At 36.3% G+C, this 13,098-nt stretch overlaps 1 protein-coding gene across 1 annotated transcript in view; it reads left to right on the top strand.

The window, feature by feature from the left end:
- The window catches only part of LOC134663094 (ADP-ribosylation factor 6), a 59,826-nt gene that overhangs the window by 10,881 nt on the left and 35,847 nt on the right, over positions 1 to 13,098 (top strand). The window contains exon 2 of the mRNA XM_063519423.1: positions 923 to 1,012. The gene's annotated coding sequence lies outside the window, so the exon portion shown is untranslated. The remainder of the gene's footprint in view (positions 1 to 922; positions 1,013 to 13,098) is intronic.

Below are 13,098 nucleotides of genomic sequence, written 5' to 3'. Positions count from 1 at the left end.
TTGGAAATACTTGTGGATGATATTTCAAAATTGTGTTTCTGTATTACCTACATCTACATCCTAATCTTTAAAGTTACTATAAATAGGATCTAAGAAGTTTTTCGTCAAAAATGCGCGGTACCGCGCGCAATCCGCGTCGGTTCCGCTACCGCGTCAATGTAAGGCTCCCTTAACTGTTCAGATGATATCTTATACTTACACATTATAACTAACATCTTCATCTAACTAGGTAGTAATTATAACCTACCATTATCACCCACCACCGTCTCCATTGTCTCAGTATATGTGTGCGGAACTTTAGATAAGGGATTTGATATGATTGCGACGCAAACAGAGGGGTGTTATATGTTTGACGCCAATGTCTGTCTGTCTGTGGCATCGTAGCTCTCCAACGGATGGACCGATTTTGATGCGGTTATTTTTACGTGAAAGCGAGTTTCCTTGTGGTGGTTCTTAGCTATGTTTGATAGAAATCGATATAGCAGTTTGAAGAGTATCAGCTCTTTTCCAAAGTGTTGTAAGGCTTTTTTTGGCATAAAATTTATATTTTTGGGATATAGCGCAGGGGTTTTTTTTAATTTTAATTCGGCAGTTTTATTGGTTCTATCTAAATAAGATTAATAAAAATGGTCGCTATTGATCGATTAATATAAGATATAAGTCACGAATTTTAGGTGAAACAACGCGTCTTGAAATTTATTGCTAAATCTTACTTTGTTTTCCAAAGAAGCCTCACCTACTCTAACAAGCCACATAACATTCAGTGACCTTGCACTCATGTCAACGCGTCACAATACGGTATCTGGGTACTCCGTGCCAAAACTGAGCCGATTCTTAAAGACGAGGCCTCCTAAAAAGTCGAGTCTAACAACCCTAGTAAATAAATGTTTCCTAGTTTTAACCGCAGTCTCCATTGTTGCAGGATATGTGTACGTAACGTGAGATAGCTGTGCTGTGATAGTAGCGGTCTAACTGTGGAATGGTTCCGGGGTGTCGGCGGTTTGGTTTTAATGTGAGTACCTTACGTTTGAAACTTTGAACACTTCATCGATTGTCATCTTGGCTAGGCCCCCTGAACTGCACCGTGCACCTATCTGGCGTGGTATAGCCTTAAACGTGTACAACATAGTCACAGTACAGACATTGAAACTAACCATTAACTAATGCTGTAAATTTACGAAGAAGTGCACAAAAATTTTCTGACATGACGTGATTCTTAGTATTTTGTATAATATTGTATACTTACGTATACCCTATAATATTTATAAAAAGTATAAACTGTATAAGGGTTCAGTTATTGGTATTTTAGGTACAGAAACCCAAAAAAGTTAAAATAACCTAGTAGATTGTTAGATGACACATATCACACATAAAAGCATTCTTATCAGCACTTATTTAATTAAGATAACTGTTACTATGCCGTGATTTCACTGATACTGGGCGCCCATTCACCTTCAGTAGAACTGTATCCGATAATCACTTATGCCAGTGCGGCGAAACTGATCCTTTCGGGCATTCTCGGCTCCGTTCGGCTCATCATTGCTCCGAGCAATTATTAGAGTTGAAACAACTTGACGTCGCTTTGCGTGTACGACCACAGATATAGTTATTTGTACAACAAGAGATCAAAGTTTGATATTTCTTCGAGTGCTTATTTTGAGTCCCGTGCAAGCGAAAGATTACAAAACTTTTCACCTCAGCAGTGAGAACATATTAGAGAACCCGAAAAATGTATTCTTTCTTCATCACTTACCTATTCACTCATGTTTTCTTAAGATATACCAACAATAAAGTTTTGACCTCAGCAGCTCGAACAAGGGTACTTTGCTACTTAAAAACAGTGAGCAAAATCGGATTTTGCTCACTGAGTGAAATGAGAAAACATGAGTGAATAGGTAAGTGATGAAGAAAGAATACATTTTTCGAGTTCTCTAATATGTTGTCACTGCTGAGGTGAAAAGTTTTGTGAACTACACGAGATCAAAGTTATTTACATCTCGTGCGCTTTTGAGTCCCTTACTAGGTTCGAGATTCTAGTATAGAATCATTCGCTTGCACGGGACTCAAAATAAGCACTCGAAGAAATATCAAACTTTGATCTCTTGTTGTACAAATAACTATTTCACCTCAGCAGCTCGAACAAGGGTACTTTGCTACTTAAAAACAGTGAGCAAAATCTCATTTTGCTCATTTTGTCTCACTCAGTGAGCAAAATGCGATTTTGCTCACTGTTTTTAAGTAGCAAAGTACCCTTGTTCTAGCTGCTGAGGTGAAAAGATAATTACTTGAATTTTGCCAACACTAAATAGCCGAAAGGGATAGTGCCATACATTAGTAATTGTAATATGGTATGGTATGGTATTCATAATTCATTTATTGCATTTATAATCATGTGTTACATAAGGTCTTACAAAGGGCATTTTACAGCTAGTGTTCACATGAACCGGAACCCTGTTAGGGTACATAGCAATCTACTTAACTAAAACTTAATACTAAAGTAAATTTAAACTAATTTTTATATGGCATGCTAGTATGGTATTGGTATGGTAGTATTTGTAATATGGGCCTTGTTGTCTGAATTAAATTTCTAAATAAATAAATTAATAAATTAGTAAGGGACAAATTTTGACAACACTAAATATCTGAAAGGGAGAGTGCCATACATTAAAAAGGGACAGCATGATTTGTTGGGTGTTGTTGATTTGTTGTGAATACCTGTCAAACTTGGGTTTTGTAGGAAGTTTATTTTATGTACGGTAGTACTATTACTTATTTTGTACTTATGCGTAAATATGCTATCACATACATGTCACGATCACGAGTATTATGTACTCAATACAATACTCAATATTTTATTGCAATTTCACACAGTAATTATACAGGTGGTAAACTTATAAGCTATGTAAACCCTGTTGGGCACTGTAATATACTATTTGCAATTCCAAGGAGAGGAGAATTTGTGATTAATTATCTTAATAAACAATAATGTGTGATATGTAACAAGTAACATAGACATAATATATTTGCGTTTGTGTAAAATGTGTGATATGTAACACAGACATTATATTTTCGTTTTACAATACACACCGCTACTTTGACCATGATCATGGCTTTGACATTGGCACCGAAAATACGCTCATGATTTGTGTCACTCTCGCTGACCTCATTGGATGGCCGCCGTATCAGCTGTATGACGCTCACACAAATAACGTTATGACGTACATACTGACTTTAGACGAAAATATATATGTATGTATTCTATTTTTGTTACAACGTCACACGGATGCTCAGTTTTTTTTTCATAAATTGAATATAGTATTTACAAATTTCGTAAACATTTTCGCTAAGATAGCTCAAAACCAAAATCAACCAAAAATTATAGTAATACCAAGGAAATAATCCTTACCAAGTACGAACAACGAAATTATTAAAAAAAGATCTGTTTATATTTAAACCCATCTGACGTCCGACTTAAAACCTCTCAGATTTTTGTCTTTTCTCGTCGTTTCACCTTTTCGTAATTATCTTTTGTTAATAAAATGTTGATGCAGCTTTTAAAAGGTCCTAATATGGCAAGATAGAACACCTATGGATAGTTACAACCTTAACATCTGTGTAACATTATGCAGAAATAATCGCCACAAGTGTACAGCTTAAAATAAATCCCAACACGCCAATATATCGTAGTTAACTGACAATTCGTAAACCTTATTACAAGGACATAAGGTTCAAAAATGGTCATTTAAGGATAATGTACAACACGATGGACAACTGTCTCCGAACGCACAGCGACTACTAATTGACTTAACTCACGATTCGTGTACAGACAGAGAGAAAAGTATGTACGTGACGAAGTAACCCATACATATGCCTAACCTATGCTCAAAATGGTAACTATGCACAAAAGTACCATCGCCCACACTGTTAATTGACAGTTCGTAAACCTTATTACAAAAGGCATAAGGTCCACCTACAGTTAAGTGTGTTGGTTGAACAATTTGGCACCCGATCGCAGATAGCAGCAGTAGAAAAATTATAGAGAACTAGCGACCCGCCCCGGCTTCGCACGAATCGCACGGGTTAACAAATTATACAAAAACATTCCTCTTGAATTACTCTACCTATTTAAAAAACCGCATCAAAATCCGTTGCGTAGTTTTAAAGATCTAAGCATATATAGGGAGAGACAGCGCGCGGGAAGCAACTTTGTTTTATACTATGTAGTTATTACCCCCATGTATGTTCATTAAAAAAAAAGGGTTATTAACACTGATTGCTTAGGTAGGGGAGGTACGTACGTAGCAACCTAGCAACTTCTGCCGGTGACTGTATTAATGCCCACAAATAGCTTAAACGTTGTAAATATTCAAATATCCATTGCTGTAACTTGTAGTTAATATTATCCGCGAACGTTTGACGTTGCGAAACAACCGCTTCGAGACATTTGGCAACGTATTTTATGACATGCAGTTGGTAACAACATGCTACAAGTTGTTACCAACTGAAGGTGGTTACAATTTGCAAGCTTTTTGTTTGGTATATTATTTTCACTCCGGTGTGCGGGCGAGACAGAACGATGTCCATCCGGATCCACATTCAATTTGAACATTTGAAGACCACCTTAGCCTAGTTAAGCGCCTGCCCTGCCTACGAAGCCTAGATTTACGAAATAAAAACTTATTTTTAATTTAGTTTAATTTAATTTAATTAAACCTGTAAAAGGCTTGAGCCTCTTGAGAGCTCATGAACGTTATTGAACCAAATTGCCTAAAATTAGAATAATCATTTAAGACTCCACACCGTGATCATGAGTTCATGACCTAACTTTAGAATTCCTACACTCCCTAAGCTTGGGAAACGACTACTCGCACGTAGGAGAACTACCATTAATATAACTGACCGATTTTAAACCTTACTGCAAGGATATAAGGACTACCAAATATAAGTCGTATGCTAGTATGGATACGAGGATTTAACAATTCATGTAGGCTTGGTTCGATACCCGTACCCGCCTTCTAGGAGCGACATTCTACCTTTAGAAGTGTTATCTTGATTTGATCGTGCTCACATTGTTTCTCGCTCGCACTGATAAGTACAAGCGAGAAGAGGCGAGTATCAAATCAAAATCAGATTTATAAAGTTTGAAAGGCGTTCTAGGCTCTATATTGACAACTGATTATTTTGGAGATATTAGTGTGGGTGAAGAGCAAATATAAACATGTAAGTGAGACTAGTTATTGCGATTTTAATTAGGAACGCAGCATACTATAGAAGTTCAAAGGATGGGTACTTGCGTAGGTATTAAAATTGCAGTGGTGAGATAGACAATTTCAGTTTACCGCTCGCCGTCGGCAGGTTGTTCAATGTTAATCCTCACTAGGGAGTGCTCCCGGTACTGGTTTTCTATACAAATACAGTACCGGAACCGGGAATTCTCGATTCTCCCTATACAAACTCAGTACCGGGAGTATTTCCTAATCCTCACATCCTAGAATCTAAAAGGTCACGCTTTGTGCGGTTTAAGAGGAATTTCTTTCCGCGGAAGCTCCGGAAGAATATGTTTTTAAAATTTCAAGGTCCTGCCTGTATTTGTGAGCAATTTGGCCGCTCAAATATAATTTTAGTGCTCCTAAAATAGCATCAGGATACAGCATAAGTTGATCGACTTACATTGTCTATATTTATGTGAATCGTACCCAGAGCAACGCCCTATTGCCCCGTCGACAGGTCACCCAGAGTTAATTAAGTGACGTGTTGCCACCCGGTGTTACTTTCGGTCCAGTTATCTAGTGCGGGGCTATTAAGCAACTTTATTTATACCTACCACACTCATGTTTGATTGATTATCGATATTCATCCTAATCTTTCAAACGACGACATATGTTCTAGTAATTTGTTATAGGAAACCGCTCCATCATCCAAGCTTGAAAAGGTCAAGCCGAGGCTCGTGTCAAATTTAACACCTATTACCCGAGGGTAATAGGTGTTAAATTTGTGAGGGTAATAGGTGTTAAATTTGTGAGGGTAATAGGTGTTAAATTTGTGAGGGTAATAGGTGTTAAATTCATCACCCTCATCTGCTGTTACATTATTAAAACATAACGCTCCAGAGTGTTGTGGAGACCTTCATTTTGAACATGTTTCTACCTCAGATGTAATAAAGGCGTTTAAATCAATTAATGTCAAAAAAACTAATGACCTCTGGGGAGTCTCTGTCCATGCTGTCAAATCCTTAGTAGAAATTGTAGCGCCTGACTTGGTAGTTATATTTAACAACAGTGTTGATTGCGGCGAGTTTCCTGATTTAATGAAACATAGTAAAGTAACTCCTTTATTTAAATCTGGTAGCAGCTCTGACCCCACTAACTTTAGACCGATATCTGTGCTACCAACATTTAGCAAGATTTTTGAAAAATTAGTTCTTTCTCAATTAGTACGACATTTTAACGTTAATAATTTAATGCATAATAAGCAGTTTGGTTTTACGCGGGGTCGCTCAACAACCGATGCTGGTGTTGAGCTAATTAAGCATATTTTCGATGCCTGGGAGGAGTCACGAGATGCTTTAGGTATCTTCTGTGATTTGTCTAAGGCCTTCGACTGCGTTTGTCATGAAACATTAATCAGGAAACTTCATTATTATGGAGTTAGAGGATCGGCACTGAATTTACTTAAGTCCTACTTAAATGGTAGAATACAAAGGGTCGATGTGAGTGGACAGCGATCACCGGGGTCATTGGTCTCTATGGGTGTACCGCAGGGGTCAATATTGGGGCCTTTCCTGTTCCTTATCTACATAAATGACTTGCCATTCCTTGTAAAGACCCACCATGATATAGTGTTGTTTGCAGACGACACCTCACTTATTTTCAAAGTCAAACGACAGCAACAAGCTTACAATGATGTAAACGATGCTATTTCAAAAGTAGTAAATTGGTTCAATGTTAATAATTTATTGTTAAATGAGAAAAAGACTAAATGTATTAAGTTTGTCACTAGTAGTAACGTTAGGCATGTGCAAACAAGTGTCATTGTGAAGGATGAGGAATTGGAATTAGTTGATAGTACAGTTTTTCTTGGTATAACTTTAGATTCTAAACTCCAGTGGGGTCCCCATATTGCTACTCTTTCGAATAGACTGAGTTCTGCAGCTTTTGCAGTGAGCAAAATCCGTCAGTTAACTGATGTGAAAACAGCTCGATTAGTATATTTTAGTTACTTCCATAGCATTATGGCATATGGTATTTTACTATGGGGTGGTGCTTCAGAGATAAATACCATTTTTGTTCTGCAGAAGAGGGCTATTCGAGCAATATACAAAATGAACCATAGATACTCACTTAGAGATAAATTTAAGGAAATTGACATAATGACAGTGCACTGTCAATACATTTATGAGAATATTCTGTATGTACATAAAAATATTGTAAATTTTAGAAAAAATTGTGAAATTCATAATATTAATACTAGAAATAAACATAAGCTCGCAGTGCCCTTCACTCGGCTCCATAAAATTAAAAAATCATTCATGGGTAATTGTGTGAGATTTTATAATAAACTTCCAAACCATATTACTGAATTATCTATTAATAAATTTAAGAATTATGTAAAGCGTAAACTTATATCTAAAGCGTATTATACCACACAAGACTACATGAATGATAAAACAACGTGGGATTAATTGTTATTCGAAATGATTATTTATATATTAGGTATATTTGATTAATGATGAGGAAATTGATATTCCGGATATTCCGATGTTTGTACTTCTTTTGTGTTTTTTATTTATTTATTTGACATTTAGATTTTATTCTAGAAACATTCGAGACTAGTATTTTTTATACAATTTTTTTTTCATGTTTGACGATCCTTTTGTGAAATTCTTAAATTTGTGTTAAATTTGATTTGTATAATAATCCAATATTATTATGGAATAATAACATCAATAAATTGCTCTGATAATTAGCTTAAGATAATTTATAAGTATGTTACGATTCATAAGTGCTTGTTGCTAGGCCTACATGAATAAAGATATTTTTTGACTTGACTTTGACTAGCCATAAGCCGCGCGTGGCGCTGTCGCCACCTAGCGGCCATATGTGTCCTGATCGTAACAGACTCGTTTTGTTAGAAAGTGAGTCTTCTGTACCTAGTAGTACTACTAGGCTAGTACTATTATTTATTCTGTGACTTCATATGGGTAACCATATGAAGAGACGAGCGGGCATGGCGTCAGCTTGCCCGCCATTTGGGAACAAGATCGGATTCTGTTGACAAATGTAGTGATTCACTAGGGTCGGGGATACGGAGAATTCAATATGGGCATGGGAACTTTGTGACTATACATTATTCTGATGAGACATTTGACGAATAGCGGAAGTGGAGGTCGCCGAGATTAAGTACCTTCAATTCGTCTGGTCTATAAGTAGTGAGGAAAGAACTTGACAGTTATAAATTAAAAAGAGTAAACAGCTACAGACTAAAACTTCGTAATATAACTCCTTCAAGCAAAAACGGTCGCCAAAAGTTCTTTTTGTGCTAGTTCTCATACCATATTTAATTAATTGGGGAAATTAACTAACCATCCTGATTTGTTCCAATTTTGAACCAAAATAACAAAATAACACACCATTAAAACAACCAATTTTTTGAGATATTATTTGAGAATGGCTGCTGACTGACTGCAAATGCAATATGGCATTCCTAATGTCATATTGCATTTGCAGTCGTCGTCATAAAATTTGGAATATTTTTGCGGATAAGCGAAAAAAATCTGATGTTCTTCATCACACTGATCACACACATGCTTTAGTCTGTGGAAGTAATAAAGAGTAGACAAGGCAGTTATTTTTAACCTCAATTGCCAACCCTACTGATGATGTTTACATCAGCTGAACGCTTTGGGGGCGCTTACAGTAAAGTTTGTTCAACCCGTACGCAATTTAAATGCATTTTGCGGCCAGACCGATTTGGTGATAAAATTGTATTTTATGCAACAGTTACATAATAGCATGTACAATACGTCATTATACGTATTTTTATTATCAGTCCTTTACTCACCGTGAATAACTTTCTCTGGCTTAATCTATAATGTTTGAAATTGTACTGCATTTTCACTTAATTTCAATTAATGTATGTCAATTCAATTACCATTTCATTTAAACGGTTATAAAATGAAAATAAAACCATGATATTATCCAGCTATTCTTTAATGAAATTAACATACAATAATGGAGAACCAAAGGGCTGCTAAACTAAAAAGTCTTTTGTTCGTAAGATTGTATAGTCACTTACGTCATTTTGACTTCGGATGTAGTAGGTATCTTTATCCAGTTCACATTATTCAAGAAACGAAATTGTTTCCACACAGATGAAAGTCACCTCGTTAACTGATGCGACACTAATTAAGATGCTTTTACACTCTAAAGCAATTGAAACAGGCCACTTTGATCAAGAATTTAATATATAATATCCCACTTTCATTTCTCTTGAGTTTAGATCGTCTTTTAATTTTTCCATTACTTTTAAACTTTATTTACGTTGTATTGTGTGAAATAGAGACGAGAAAAACGTATATACGATAATATCTTTATTATGATTTCTATAATCATTTATTAAATAGGATAATTTATCATTAAGCCTCGGAGCTTAGTCGCCAAATTGCTCAGAGAATTGTATTCCCCGATCTGGGGTTTGTCGCCGGAATGGATTTTTGCGGTCATCCCTAACTGCGGTTTCTGAGAGCACATTCTGTAATTCTTATCCGACCGTAATCTATGGACTTGAATTTTATGGACTGGCTTGGGTTTCCCGGTACCGTTGTAAGGCCAATGTGGAGAAAACCGTCTATAAAAGGCCCAGTGATGATCAGTCCACCGGACTGTCACCTTTTGCGTTCAACTGACGGGTCGATATCGTCATCATCGAAACAATTTCGATCATCAGTGGGCCCATTAAGGGAAGACCGCCTACAAGTTACTTCGTCGCTTTTAAGGCTGGTTTTAGCGTCACGCGGACCGTCCGTGCGGATCGCTCCGCACCGCCAAATTGTATGAGAAAGCTGTCCACGCGGACATTTTTATAAATTATGTGTTTTTAATAAAAAAAAATTGTTGACAGGTAAGTGGCGTTTAATTGTCATTCAAAGTTAGGTAAGTTTGGTAAGTCAACCCATACAAAAAACTTGACATCTACTAACAAACTAAACTAATACTCAATAAGTATAGGATACCTACCTAAGAGGGCAAAAAAAAACAATTGAAATGCTAAAAAAACAGATATAATCATAAAATAACAATAAAACATTTATTTTCATCTTAAGGCGGAAATAAACTACTTAGTTGTAAAGACGCCATCATAAAACACGATTTATAATCGTATCTATTTATAGAATATTTTGGTTAATTAGAAAGTTTTATGTTATTTATATTTAGCTCCGGATATAAGCTTAAACCGAAATAATCAAACAAAGGCATTCATGTTGTTCTACCATTCAGATATGATTGAAACCGCTCCTATAGAATAATAAGGGATTACGCCCTTTTATTCAAAATATACGGATCGAATCAAATTAAACGGGGAAATATTCTAGTGAATGCGATCTTTTGCCGACTTCTGATTCAAACCTGAACCAATCTAATAAGACATGCCCATGCACGGGCAAAGCATTAAATATAGACATGGACAAAATGCCAAAAATATGTGCATATATGTTCATTTTACTCTTATGGTATGGTACAATTATTTGGCGACCTGCCTGTCCCTGTGACATGAACCCAATGCAACTGAGAAAACGAAATGGGACCTCTGGGGCCCGTTTCTCAAAAGCTTGTAACTTGTAATACAAGTGGAAGTCCCTTTCTAACAAAAGCTGTCAAAAAGTGACATCCGGTTGTATTACAAGTTACAAGCTTTGGAGAAACGGGCCCCTGCTCTCATAATTGAAGATAGTTCATCATGAAAAGGCCTGTAACACGTTCAACGCGTCGTGTTTCGTAAGACGGTTTTATTGGCGACCTCTTTTGGCGTCGTAAACGCCGGATTTATTACGGTCTTTGGACTTTGCTGTCCTACGAATTATTTCCTCGGTTTGGTTAATTTGAGATTGTGTGTGGCTTTTATCATGCAAATCAGGGGCTGATTACCTACTATATTTTTTAGCTTAACGCGAAGGATTTTTTCCTATTTTACAAAATAGAAAACGAATGTCGAAAACCGCATCGATGATTCATTTTTGACATGTATAAGGGCATGTTTTAGTTAAAAATATAACGATTTCCTTTACATATTTCTAAAAACCAAAAACTTTTGGGTATCGATTTAGGAATATCGGTTAAAAAGTTAAAAAGGAAAAAAAAAAACATTTTGAATGAATCGTCATAAAACTGACACCCAAAATTGGTATGAAAAACTGCGGACACTATTTCTTTACTTACTCTTCGTGATTATGAGTCGAAATAACCCAAAAGTTGTTACTTTTTCGAAAAAAAAAAGTAAATGGTAAGGTAAGTACACTTTTTTTAAATCCCCATACTGCAATCGGTAGCAGAATTATTTTTTCAAACGGTATACTGAACGAGTTAACTATGAGCTGGAGAAATTCAAAGAGAAGAAAGAGCATAGAATCTCCAAGCGAATTGACCCAATTTTCATTGCTTGTCTTGTATTGTGTTTAAAATTTAAAGTGATTAAGTAAGTACCTACAACCATCGCGTTTGAAGTAAACCGTGCTAAATACGTCAAAGAGCTTTATTTTAATTAAAATGATATACAACCTGATAGCATATCTTATTCAGTTAACCTACGACCTTAAAGCTGCAAAACCAACCGCACGTACTCATTATCTGCATCGTATAATAAAAACGGCATCCGTTTTAGATAACTCTTTCCTCTTTAAAAGAATAGTCATTTGATATTATTTTAAAATCCTATAATAGTGCCCTACTGGGGCAAAAGCCTCACAAGATCTAAATCGGTTTTCGTCACGGTAAATCACCATAGCCATTTAATGAACGCTTTTAGGATTTTTAAAGTTTTCCATTAATACAACTTTGCAAACGAGGTTCATACATTTCATAATACGCTCGAAGTAGTTTTGACTGCTGAACTAGACTATTCTGTACAGCGGCACTTGTGTTTAGTGTATACTTACATTGTTGTACTACCCTAATGGTTGAAAATCTAGCTAGTTACCGCATAATATTATGGGGTCACTCAGTGCAGCGTCGTCTATTATACCTAGTTTACAGAACTACGTCTGAGGGCCTAGCCAAAGAGACAAGACAAGATGAAGAGCCAAACGAAAAGAAAAACTGTATCGGGATGGCAGATGCTACAAACTATTATATTTCCATACATGGCGTTGGTCGTCATTTTGACTAGGCCACCTTTTGCAAAACTTCGTGCGTTCATATTCCTTCGCTGCATTAAGACAGCTGCAAAAAGTATCATTCATTTAAACAGTGTAAGTATATATCATTCATTCATTCTTCAAAACATTTTTTTTATCCTGTTTCATTTGGCGCATTGCAAGCAACATTTTTATTGGTAATGAAATGTTAATGGCTACCAGCATCTGAGCGTTAAGTGCACTTGTGGGAGCCATAAAACATTCATTTTCGATTGCTTTGGCTAACCATTTTACTTTACGCTTTAAATAATGGTCCGGTGTAAATTGATTCGTTTTAACTTTCGCATCTTAATGATCAGCAACTTTATTGACCGTACCTGGGTCTTATATCTTTTGTATTAAGATTTAATTCAGTCAACAGTATCGACGATGGGACACAGTAGCTATGTAGATATGAACATTATATTGAGCATACTGCGAGCAAATAGACTCGTATTGGTTATATTTGCAAACATTCTAATGTGTAATGTGTGTTTGTTTGAGAGGATATATTCGTAAGTTTTTTTTTGCTAGCCTATAATAGTGTCCCACTGCTGGGCAAAGGCCTCTCCCCTTATCTTCCACAACTCCCGACATAGCGCCTGCTCTGGCCAGTTAATGAGGAAGGTGTCTAGGTCGTCCCGCCATCTCCGTCTGGGCCTACCGCGTCCGCGCTCTTCTTCTGGCATCCACTTAGTAGCTACACCAGC

This window comes from Cydia amplana, chromosome 4 (assembly GCF_948474715.1).
Source record: "Cydia amplana chromosome 4, ilCydAmpl1.1, whole genome shotgun sequence".
NCBI classification, from domain to species: domain Eukaryota; kingdom Metazoa; phylum Arthropoda; class Insecta; order Lepidoptera; family Tortricidae; genus Cydia; species Cydia amplana.
The sequence above is the reverse complement of the archived record's forward strand: the minus strand, read 5'-3'. Positions and strand labels throughout refer to the sequence as shown.